Raw genomic sequence first — 12,651 nt, forward strand, 5'->3', positions numbered from 1 at the left:
TGCGTCCCTCACACAAACGTAGCACAGCCGATCTGACCAATATGCCTACAAGTGGAGATCCCTGATGTCATCATTAGTATACAGTATGCGCATAGTTGGGCATAGTTATGTCTGTTGGTTTAATTAGATCTACTGTACAAGCTCAATATGCATAGACCATGAGTGTTAATTTAAAGGAGCTATAGTCAACTTTTTCTTGAAAAACGGACGCTAAAATAAAAAGAATGTTTCGAAAAATATTTTATAAAAAATATTAAGTTTCATATACAGTATGTGTTTAGTGTTTCTATAAAAAATAAACACAAAAAGCGTAAAATAATGATAAAATAATCATTTTGGCCATTGTCAGGCTGACTATGTTTACATCCCTTATCAATCCATATAAAAGAATAGAAGAGGGATATAAACAAAGCCAGCCTGACAATTGCCAAAATTATTATTTTATCATTATTTTAAGTTTTTTGTGGTCTTTTTTTGAATAGAAACACACATATGAATTATCTTTTTTATAAAATATCTTCGACATTATTTTTATTTTAACGTCCGTTTTTCAAGAAAAAGTTGACTATAGCTCCTTTAACTCCTTTAAATGGACACTCAGCATTTCGCAGTGTAGGCGTGGCCTCTGGGTGAGCCAATATGAAATGTCCCATAACCAGGAAGAATTACCATTATTCTTACTGCGTTTAACCACTTAAAAGGTTCACATGTTCAATTCTTGTTTGTGTCCAGATCACATCATGTCTCTCACTCGTTGGTTCTCTTCCCTCCCTTTTCCTGTCTTCTTTCACTTTCCTGTTCCAATATGGCAGAACTTTTTAAAGGCTGTTCTTCTCATTCACCACAAATGTTTAATGCAGTGTTTTCTACCGGACAAACCGTGACACGACACGTAACACAAAGAGCAAGTTATCGCGTTCCAACCTCTATGGCGCTTGTACAGTATGTGTCCTCCTGAGGTGTGTGTGTGTGTGTGTGTGTGTGTGTGTGTGTGTGTGTGTGTGTGTGTGTGTGTGTGTGTGTGTGTGTGTGTGTGTGTGTGTGTGTGTGTGTGTGTGTGTGTGTGTGTGTGTGTGTGTGTGTGTGTGTGTGTGTGTGTGTGTGTGTGTGCACATGTGTGCGACTTGTGTGTGTGTGTGTGTGTGTGTGTGTGTGTGTGTGAGACAAGAGGAGGACTGTAAAAAGCGTAGTGTAGATTTCCCCCTGGTGCACCTGCGTTACTACGTGTGATTTAGAGTTTGTGTGCACAGGCCAGGAGCCTTGGTTGTGACAGCAGAGCCACTAACATGCACAGTGTTCACAGACATGGAATAGAAAATACAGCCCTCAGTTGTGTGTGTGTGTGTGTGTGTGTGTGTGTGTGTGTGTGTGTGTGTGTGTGTGTGTGTGTGTGTGTGTGTGTGTGTGTGTGTGTGTGTGTGTGTGTGTGTGTGTGTGTGTGTGTGTGTGTGTGTGTGTGTGTGTGTGTGTGTGTGTGTGTGTGTGTGTGTGTGTGTGTGTGATGGCGAAAGAGACAAAAACAAGCAAGAGAGAGAGAGCAGAGCAGTGTGTTATGGATTTGTGTATTTGTGTGGTTTGTATCTGGTTTCTATCTCATCATAGTTTATTGTCCGACAGACCCCACACAGACACTTAACTGTAACAATAGTAATAAACACAGATTTTGCTGTTTCAACACCAAATTAATGTCTGTTAATAAACACAACAGATAAAACGGGTGGCCAAGTCCCTCTCTTTCCTTTGCTTCTCTCTTTCTGTGGAAATAACTGTTCTAATTCCCTTTTAAAATGCTGTGTGTGTTGTTAGTTATAAGATGTTGGCAATAATGGAGCACTAATGAGAGTAGCTCAACATTGTCTACGGCCTGATTTATAATTCGTCGCATAATGCTCACAGAAAAAAGAAAGACAATCTACAAGCTCACATGTCTCGAGTTGTAGATCCGTTATTTTCTGTGCATGCTGTGTGCAATAGGGCTGACTGAGGAAAACATTGAGATCTCCAACTCAATAGTGCAGGGTTCTTCAACGTTTTCAGGCCAAGAAACCCTTAGTTGAGAGACCCCCACAACATTTTCATAGATTCCATATTTCATTGTTTGACAGCACGATCATCAGTGTATTTTGGATTCATGTCAATTTTTGTTTTCAGATATTTAACCAAATGATCTGTCAATACTTAATAAACTTAACCTTTCACTCTGTACTTAGTCTGCTCTTTTTCCCCTCTGCACCAAACCTTTTTGCCGAAAATAGCCAAGGCGTTGTGAGCTTGTAGATCTGCTATTTTTGGCTAAAGTTCTCCGAATATGGACTCTAGGGTTCAAATCGTTAATATAAAAAAGGAGAAAAAAGGTTTCTATCTCACAAAGATTTGAAGGAACCCCTATAGTAACTCTGAGGACCCCCTAGGGGTCCCGTACCCCCTGTTGAAGACCCTTGCACTAGTGTGTGTGTGTGTGTGTGTGTGTGTGTGTGTGTGTGTGTGTGTGTGTGTGTGTGTGTGTGTGTGTGTGTGTGTGTGTGTGTGTGTGTGTGTGTGTGTGTGTGTGTGTGTGTGACATTTTGACGTCCGTCCCCTGTCCTCTCTACCGTCTCGGAGTCTTCAGATGAAAAAGTCATCAGCCATCGATCGTCACGATGATGATGATCCCATGTTGTTTTCCAAGTCCTGCGCAGCCTGGCGGTGCCACGGGTCGTTAGAGAGAAAGCAGGGGATTGGATCAAACGATGAGGGAATAAGCAGAGACGTTTCAGACATATATACGTGCACGCACGCCCGCGCACACACAGATCTACACATGCATACTCCTACAGTTTTATGTTTGTCTATCAATCAATCCAGCCAGCCATCCTTCTACCTGTCTGTCTATCTGCCTTCTTTCGTGTAGCCAATCCCCTCATATCTGGCCCCACGTCGAGTAGGAGTTTCTCTCTGGCACGGTGCCCGATCGTATAGAAGTTGTCACTGCTGTGACAGGCACACAGAGCCAGAGTGGGTTTGGACTTGGATCACAATGCTCCAATCCGACATTTATACACTTGGGGAATAAACACACAAAATCGTATTCTTTCACTGCTTTGGCTGCACTGGAAAGATCAAGTTGTGACTCATATGGAACTGTGGGCATTGTGGGTATTTGCATTTACGAGTGTGTGTGTGTGTGTGTGTGTGTGTGTGTGTGCGTGTGCGTGTGCGTGTGTGTGTGTGTGTGTGTGTGACTGACTGCGTGTGTGTACACTTTGGCTCTTGGTGAGGAGAAAAGGCAGGTGTCCATCTCCCCTCTGGCAGTCAGAGAGAGACTGTCAGACAGCCCAGGGCACATTGAGGACTGCAGATGTGTGCTACTGGAGAAAGGAAACCACCTGAACCAGTGCTTCTCAAATGTTTTAATTGGAAAGGACCCCCGTAAAATACTGTATGTGCAAATGGAACATAGCTCGACACTTGGGAGGTGCTGTGTCCTCCCAATGCCCAAGCCATTCTCATTATTTATAAAAAGAGCTCTTCCCCTCCTGATTTTCCACCAACTAATTAACCACTTAAACTCGATTTACTTCATTGCGCGTCATATAGGGGAAATGGCCGATATACAGTACAATGATATACAGCACCATGATATACGTTGTGAGCTTGAAGATTGGCCATTGTCACCGATAGTTTGCCTTAGGGATGGGACGATATGAGAATTTCATACCACGATTATTGTGACAAAAGAAATCTCAATTTACGATATCACAATAATCAAAATCCATTATCCTGGGGTGGAACATTTGCCAAAAAATAGCAGATCTACAAGCTCACAACATGTTGTGAGCTTGTAGATCGGCTATTTTTCGGGAAAGACATTTGATAGAGAGTAAAAAAAAAGACGTATCAATATATTATTAAAGGTGAATTGATCCCAGTGCATGACGGAGGACAATATCACGATAAATTAAATCTCCACGATACGATTATCGTGAGTGTTTTTTATCACGATAAACGATAATATTGCATATCGTCCCATCCCTAGTTTGCCTACCTTTGCTGAATGTTCGACGATGGTGAGTGACAAGCCCAGAATAGGGACGCTGGGGTTCATTTAAGGAGACTTTTGTCCCGTTTCCATGAGGCAACTCTCTGGTCACATCCCAGGCTTTGTTGACGGTCACTTTGTGGTGATACGTTTGGTCTCAAACAGAGCTCTTTCAAATGAGGGCACCACACAGGATGACTGTTTACTCACTAGGCCATGATGGAAATTGTTTTTGATCGGGGCGTCACACGCGCTGTCAGAGAGGGATCTGCAGAGAGAGCGATGGGAAGATGATGGAGAGAGAAGACAATGAACAGATCTCATCTGCTATTTACTTCATTATTTATTTTCTTCAGCCCAGTTTCCGTTTGTGTCTAGATGCTTTGGCGTATGATGTTCGTCTCCCATTCATGCAAACGCCATTCATGCAAACAAACCATCTTCAACTGAAAATAATTGAGAGAGCCAAGGGGATCAGCCATGCTGATGACGCAAGTGCCCGCACGCACACACGCACGCACGGAAGCACGCACACACACACACACACACACACACACACACACACACACACACACACACACACGTTCACATGCAAATCATGCGTCTTTACAGAGATCGTAAGCGGTTTGTTGTCATAACAGCTGGTTACCCCCGGCTACCAGATGAGCCCTCTGTGACCTCATCAAATGCCACTTCCTGGGTCACAGAGAACCTCTGACAACAATCCCATGATGCAACATTCCACAGCTACGTTTCCTTACTGCCAAGTAACCAGATGATTGCTCTGTGTGTGTGTGTGTGTGTGTGTGTGTGTGTGTGTGTGTGTGTGTGTGTGTGTGTGTGTGTGTGTGTGTGTGTGTGTGTGTGTGTGTGTGTGTGTGTGTGTGTGTGTGTGTGTGTGTGTGTGTGTGTGTGTGTGTGTGTTCGTGCACAATTTGTGTGCAGAATAGAATTGATTCAATTGATGCAGACCTGAGTAAAACTGACTTGACTTGAAAATCAAATCATCATAACATCACCACAACCAAAAATGTAATTATGTGTAGATATCACTGGCAGCGTCGCATTGATTCATTTACCTTTTATCTGGAAGAACAGGATATTGTTATTGACTATTTGAAATATATTATTTTTTATTCACAGGTTAAAGGGCCACTTCACCTCTGGGATAACCCGATCTTATTTTATTGTCGTTTGGGACACGATCAACACAATCCTGAGTTATTTTTTGTGTTCAATCAGTTTTTTTTAGATATTTTAGTATTTCAGCATGTACTAGTGATGCAAAATGCATCACTAGTCATGCTGAAATACTGAAATATCTAAAAACACAGATTGAACACAAAAAATTACTCAGGATTGTGTTGATCGTGTCCCAAACAACAATAAAATAAGATCTGGTTGTCCCAGAAGTGAAGTGGCCCTTTAAGAAACGAGATATACAGTAGATTATGTTCTGGACACTTTATTTTATATTGTGTAGATATCCATAGAAAATACTGCTCTGCACGTTTGTTCACTAACGTTCTGGTCTAGTCTTTGGAATAAATAACATGATTTGATTGGGCTGGAACATGCTACAATAGGACAGAACTGTAATAGAATAATATGAGCACTTAACTGTACAGTAGGAAATGTCTGCTGCACCTGCATGTGGGATGAGGGGAGGGAGCAGCTTAACAGTGTGACTACAGTATGAGCTGCATGACCTTTAACACTGGCAACCTCAGCATTGAGGAATGGAGAGAGAGAGAGAGAGAGTTAGAGAGAAAATGATAGATAGACAAGTTAGTGTATGCAAGTGAAAGGGGGGTGAAAGGCAGAGACACCTGTGTCTGTGCAGTAAGAGCCGGGCTCCACTGCAGCCATCCGGCGTTGCGTCCCTTTTTAATCAATGAAGGGTGCTCCATTGCCGACGTTGCGCTGTGTTCGGTGCCGGCATCGGACGCCCAATTCGCCCGGTTAATTTTTGGACACTGTCAAGATGACAGCACAACGCAACGCTCCTAGTGGAGCCCTAGCGTAAGAGTTGGACAGTGAAGGATGGACATCATGTCTCACTGGACAGAAAACAACTCTTATCATGGAGTGCGCGCGTGCGTGCGTGCGTGCGTGTGTGTGTGTGTGTGTGTGTGCAGAAAGAAAAATCCTAATTTAACTCTAAGATTGGGCAAATGGTAACCAAATGGTCCCAAAGGGTCAATCTGCGCACAGACAGAGTTCTAAATGTTTACATTTAACACTCATGCATGCATGTGCAACTTGCGTGCATGAGTTTGGAATTTGTGCGCGTGTGTGTGTTGGGGGGGTCACCCTCATCTCAGACTTGCCCTCAAAGGTCAAGGGTCACCAGGTCAGCTGAGCAGATTCCTTGCTGTGGTTTTGGTGTCCAATCGCGTACGTTTGAACGCTACACCTGCTGGTTTGACTGATCAACACATCTTCTCCCAGCTGCAGAGCTTTTGCCAACTGCAACTTCACGGTTGCAGAGACAAAGCAGGCGTACAGGCACAGTTCAGCTTCACAGTTCATCGCGCCCACTGTGTTTATACTTCTCTTCCCTTTGAGACCGATTTTTTCTCCCCCTCTTGATCTTGATTTTTTCTTTTTTTTCTACTACAGCACCAGTTTGACAGTAACTGTCCATCAAAGAATCACTGCACCACAACAGCCCGGCGTCTTGGGAACATTCCGTTCCATGACCTCAAACTATGGAAGACTGTTCAATGTAAATTGTTTCTATGCCTCATCATGTGTAGCCCTCACTCGTTTGCTTGCTTCATTGCCTCAGCCCACACCAGCCCAGAAGGCTTTCTTTATTATTCTGTGTGCTCCTCTGGATGGATGGATAGACCTGACCTCTCATCTCCTCTCCTCAGATGTTTTCCAAAAGCATTAGCCCTACATCTTGACCCCTGACTCATGTCCCGTTGGTGGATTCACTTCCTCTTGTAGCACCTACAGGACTCGCCAGCAGGAATAAACACCTCTGCCATGGACTAGGAACCTGTCAGGTCCTACTCATGTCCCCCTTGGGAGCATTCTGAATGCTGCAACTAAGTGATAATCCTTCGACTCACGGCGATGGCTGGGCGCAGGGCTCTTTCTGGATGGGTTGCTGTATCAACAATGGGGAGCTACCAGAGGCGAGGTAAAACTGCCACGGTCAATGACATCACGTTCCTTTTATGTGGAAATTACTGTGTCATGGCGGAGTGTGGTGACGGCGAACACGGGGGTGATGAATGACAGGTGGGGGGTGCTCGCTGCCATGGGAGAGAAGGAAATGAGGGGTGAGATGTCAGAAAAGGCGGGGAGCGGAGAGAAGAGCAAACTCAGAATTGAACTGAAGAGGGAAGGAGAGAAGTGCATAGCAGTGGAAAGATCATGGGGCAGGATCAGAGGAAAGAGAGGAGACAGGAGAAGGCGATAAAGACAAATGCTATCACCTCATTTCCTGAAGGGTGATAATAATAAACTCAGCGCCATGTACAGAGGAGAGGGCTTGGGCTTGGATGAGAAGGTGTATGGTGTAAGATAAAGAAGAAGAGGCAGTGAGAGAGAGAAACAGAGAGAGAGAGATTAGAGGGGTTAGAGAGGGAGAGAGAGAGGGCGAGAGAAACTCACCTGGGAGTCATTAACCTGACAGCTGTGTTTCCAAGTGGGATGGACTTGGGGGTGCACAATGCAGTCATGTGTCCCCAATAAAAGGGTCCCCCCTCGTTTCCAGATGGGTTGCACTGATTACTTTAACAGCTGCGGTGAAATATGCAACACTAATTTGACACAGGCACCTACTTACTGGATTGTGCACCCGCTCTCGTTACGTGCATGCACAAACACACACACCTAAAGACATTCCCCTTGTGCATGTTGTTGAGGGAAAACAGAGCTTCAGGTTGAGGTTAGACTAAAAGGCCCAAACAATGTAATGATAAACTGTATATAATAGCTCTTTTTGAAACCTGGGTGGGGATGTGAATGGCCACCACTTAAACCCCCCCCCCCCTCCCCCCACCCCACCCAACACGGCTGAAGTGCCCTTGAGCACGGCACTGAACCCCCAACTGCTCAGTGGCAAACAGTATATCGTCGTTGTCGAGTGAAAACCTTGTATCTCCAAAACCGTTTGTTTTGCATTTATCATTTTAAAAATGATTTAAACTAGTGAAAACAGCCGATCTACAAGCACACAACGCCTCGCACTGCGAGGTGTTGTGTGGTTGTAGATCAGCTGTTTTCACTACTTTTGTGCGACGGCCTTGTGTGTTGAAGCAGTGCTTTACTTTGCGAAAAAATTTACAAATGTAAAACTTGGAGATACGAGGTTTCTGCCCGACAGTGACGATATGACTGTGGTTGTACTGGGCCGTTTCCAGATTTGAACCCTAATAAAACACAAATGAGCAAGCAAATCAAAAGAGAAGTGAAAAGAGCAATATATTCAATGCTCCCTAAGAAAAAGCCTTTACGTAATACTAAGTGATAAGTGATTTAAAAGCTGTCACTGACCTTGCTAGCCTGAGACGCTCTAGCAAGGTGTTAAAGCCCCGATGGCCGGCTGCAAATGTCGGATCCCTCCAGGTGATGAGGTGTGTTCTAAGGTGCCGTTTACACGACGGCAGCAAAATAAAATGTCAGATGACGTCTGTTTAGACAGCATTTTCGTGGGTTGAAAACTCAACAAAGTGAAAGCACCTTTCAGAGTGGAAAGCTTTGAAGACACCCCACCTCGCGTCTCCATGTGAGCATGGAAAACGCAGGAAATGGCAAAACATGTGATGTCATGCCCCACGTCTGCTCACGGTGTAGACTAAAGCTGAGCCCGCTGCAGTGGTGAATGTAAACAAGGAAGTACACCGTCACCGCCACCTAGCGACATGGCATGCACATTACAGCGTTTTCAATCACTGATGCGTCTCCATGTAAACACGGAATAAAAAGTGAACGCAACGCACTTTGACGTTTTCTGTTCTGATCGTTGCCGTGTAAAGTGAGCCCAAGAACAACAGAGACTATACCTGAGGATCTCAGGTTGAAATAAATTCTGGGCTCAAGAGGCTCTAACCACATTAAAATATTACATATATTTCTGTGATATATTTTCTAAGTAGATTATCTTGTGTGGACCCCTGTAATATAGCCTTTGCCAGGTGTAACAGCTAATGGGGATCCAAAATGGTTAAAAGTCATCACTGATGACTCATCAGCTAATTTAAATGTGTATCAACCAAATCGAGAATAATCCAATTACATTATTTTGCTCAACAGTAACTGTGCATGGGAGGGATAAACCATTAGTTCTCAGTTGTCATTTTTCATGCTGGCTGTAATGAAGCATTTGGAATGGAAAAGAAGTTGAATATTTGTCACATCGTAAATACTAATCTTTCCTGCTCCCTGATGGGACCTGATTCCGTTTGGAGAGAGAGTGTGTGTGTGTGTGTGTGTGTGTGTGTGTGTGTGTGTGTGTGTGTGTGTGTGTGTGTGTGTGTGTGTGTGTGTGTGTGTGTGTGTGAGTGTGAGAGGGGTGGGGGGGTGTACAGGGAGGGGAGAGAGAGCGTTGCTGTTGGAATTGACTTTCCAATCGGTCCCTTCCTCCAAGACGCACAAATTCAAACACATATGTGCACTCTCGTGTGTGTGTTTGAAGACACACACACCAAACACATTGTACACACATACAGTATATACAGTACATTATATCAGGGCTGTAGTTGTCCCGATTTAAAATGAAGCAAACACGGAACTGAAAGTTCCTATGATTGGCTGCTAGTTGCGCTGTTCTGGTACCAGAAGCAACATGTTCTCCATAGGATTCCATTCATTTCCCCTGAACTTTTACATTTGATTTTCGTTTAAAGCCTTGTTTCAATCATCATGATATGCGTTTTGTGAAAATATGGTCCAATTTATGTTATATTTGATGTTATAGCAGGGTATGCTGTAGGAGGGGCTTGTGATCATAGGCTTGTGATGATCTTTTGTGCTTTATTTTCGCTTTTATCCCTGCGGTTGCATGTGACCATAGGCAGCCAATAGCATTCGAGATGGTACCATTTCTACCAATGAGCGTTGATTTCTACAATGATGGCGGCACCCATACAACGGCCAAAAAAGCTTCATTTGCGCATTTTAGAAACCAATGGCTTTCCACTGTCCATATGTTTTTATAGTCTATGCATTATATATACACAAATGCATACTAGCAAGATGCCTTAGGACGACATTCTTGGCCATCTGGCCAGTGATGTATATCGGACCAGTTACCCATTTATGGAGATCCATGTACTGTATATAGTACATCCAATTTATGCCCATACATGGAGATCCCTGTCTGAACCAGCCGCACAGATATGGGCTGTCTTCCTCCATATACAGTATGGGCATTCCCATATGAAGTCCTGTTAGATATGGGCTTAATATTGATTACATCAGGGATCTCCATATATGGGCATAAAAGAGATTCTGTTAGAGTGGTTCTCATGACATCACAACATATAATATATTTTATGCCCATACATGGAGATCCCTATCTGAACCAGCCACACAGATATAGGCCATGTCTTGGCCATCTGGCAAGTGATATCGATGACATCAGGGATCTTCATATATGGGCATAAAAGGGATTCTGGGGAATACCCATATATGGACTTTTACATAGGTGATGTCACCTGTGATATCACCTGTGATGTCACAGTGATGTGTCAAGGGAACCAACCCATAGACTGTAAAAATGTGTACACACACAAGCTGTGACATTTCTCATGGTAAACTGCGACCTTCGGTTGCAATTAACATGTGCATAGCAGCGAACTTAAACTTAGATGGGAAATATATAACTTATCCATCTTACGCACACACACACACACACACACACACACACACACACACACACACACACACACACACACACACACACACACACACACACCTCAAATAAAAGCACCTGTGAGTCTGCAATCCTGCTTTCCTTGTTTATGCTGCCTATATCCATCCATTTACGTTTTAGGTTGGTCCAGAAATAACCTTGTTATGCTGTGAAGAGTGTACTATCTGGCATTCAGTCGGTTAAGTCAACAGGACATGTGAAAGCAGTCATATTTACCTACTACAAAACCAGGGAAGTGTTCTGTATAGCACATTGGCACAAACCTGTGCAAGGAATTTGCACTTTGTTTTCCAGGTTCAAACATATAGTACAGAGCAGAGTAAGAAAATATTAATACTAACAAAGAGCTATAAGGCTCTGTGTTAAAACTATAAGCTATACAAAGTTATAGGCAGGTATGGTAATATATCATTTTTATTTATTCACTCATTCATTCATTTAGTATTTGTTTTCAAAATTCTTGCCTCTGACAGCCACAAAGAAAGAAATGCTCTGAGCCTTGGGCCCTGGTCTTTGAGACACCTCAAGTGCTTTCCTGTCCGCATCGCCACAAACAGTCCGTATAGTCCAAATAGCCCTGAAAGGCGTTAAGACAAGCTATCTACTTGTTAGGGGAGAGGGTGATTGATAATTACACATATTTATGTTGGGAGAGGAGGACACAGGAACTGCGATGAGAGAGGAAGCTAAGTGCAAACACTATGCACCATGTAGCTTAGCTAAACGAAGTCCAAGTCAAATACATGGCACGTACTGTAGCTATGCTAAAAGGTGGGGGAGTCAGGGAGAGTTATAGCAGGAAGGTTGTAAAGAGAAAGTCTGTGTTAGAAACTCTATAGACCTACAGTATTTACAACAACACAGTAAACTTTGAGAATGTTCAAAATATAATCAAATGTACCATACATTAAGTCCTTTTGGTTATACATTTGTACATTCTAAGTTACTAATAAACACAGAAGCACCCTGGAGGAAGTGGATAAGAAAGGCAAGGGGACAAAACAAGTTCCTGTTTTACACTTTTTTTTTGTGGAGTCCCAGATTGCTAATGTATGAACACCAGCGATTTAACTTTGAAGCCTCATTTGTTCTCTCGCGTCATAGCGTGAAACTATTAGAAATCATGTAGAGAAAACAAGACTACATTTTGTCTGCAAACTTTCTATTTTAACAGCTAGTTTATTGGGTTCTCAGCTGTAGTGCAAGACTATTGCACGTTTTCTATCATAAGAGGCCAATGAACTGCGTTCATCTGGTGTCCCAAGTCTCCATTAGCAACCAATGTCATGCTAGAATGAAAACCCACAGCCCTAAGGGTGTCCTGGAGTGACAGCATTCAATCCTTGAAAGCTCAAGTCCAGATATTATTTCAGAACCAGTCCAGTACAAGCACAGCAGGAATAACAGCAACAGAACTTCTGGAAGACTAGCAGGGGTCTGTCCCTACTGAGTCTTAATATGACGTCACAGGCTGCATTGTCCTTCCAACAGCACTTAATTTCACATTGTATATCATTACCAGATCTTTGCAGCAATAAAATAAACCCACATGAAGGGTGTGTGCTCTGGTCTTCCACGGTTCTTAAACTAGGAAACGAGAGCCCAGCACTGGGTTTGGGGATTAGTTCTGGCAAGGCTGCAAGTGAAATAAGAATAGAAAATTAATTTTGATATTGTCACTGCCGGTCATCTTTTTTTATGTTTTATCAATGAATGAATTCCCTATTGTTCGCAACTTGTC

Source organism: Nannobrachium achirus (assembly GCF_963921795.1).
Source record: "Nannobrachium achirus genome assembly, chromosome: 10".
NCBI classification, from domain to species: domain Eukaryota; kingdom Metazoa; phylum Chordata; class Actinopteri; order Myctophiformes; family Myctophidae; genus Nannobrachium; species Nannobrachium achirus.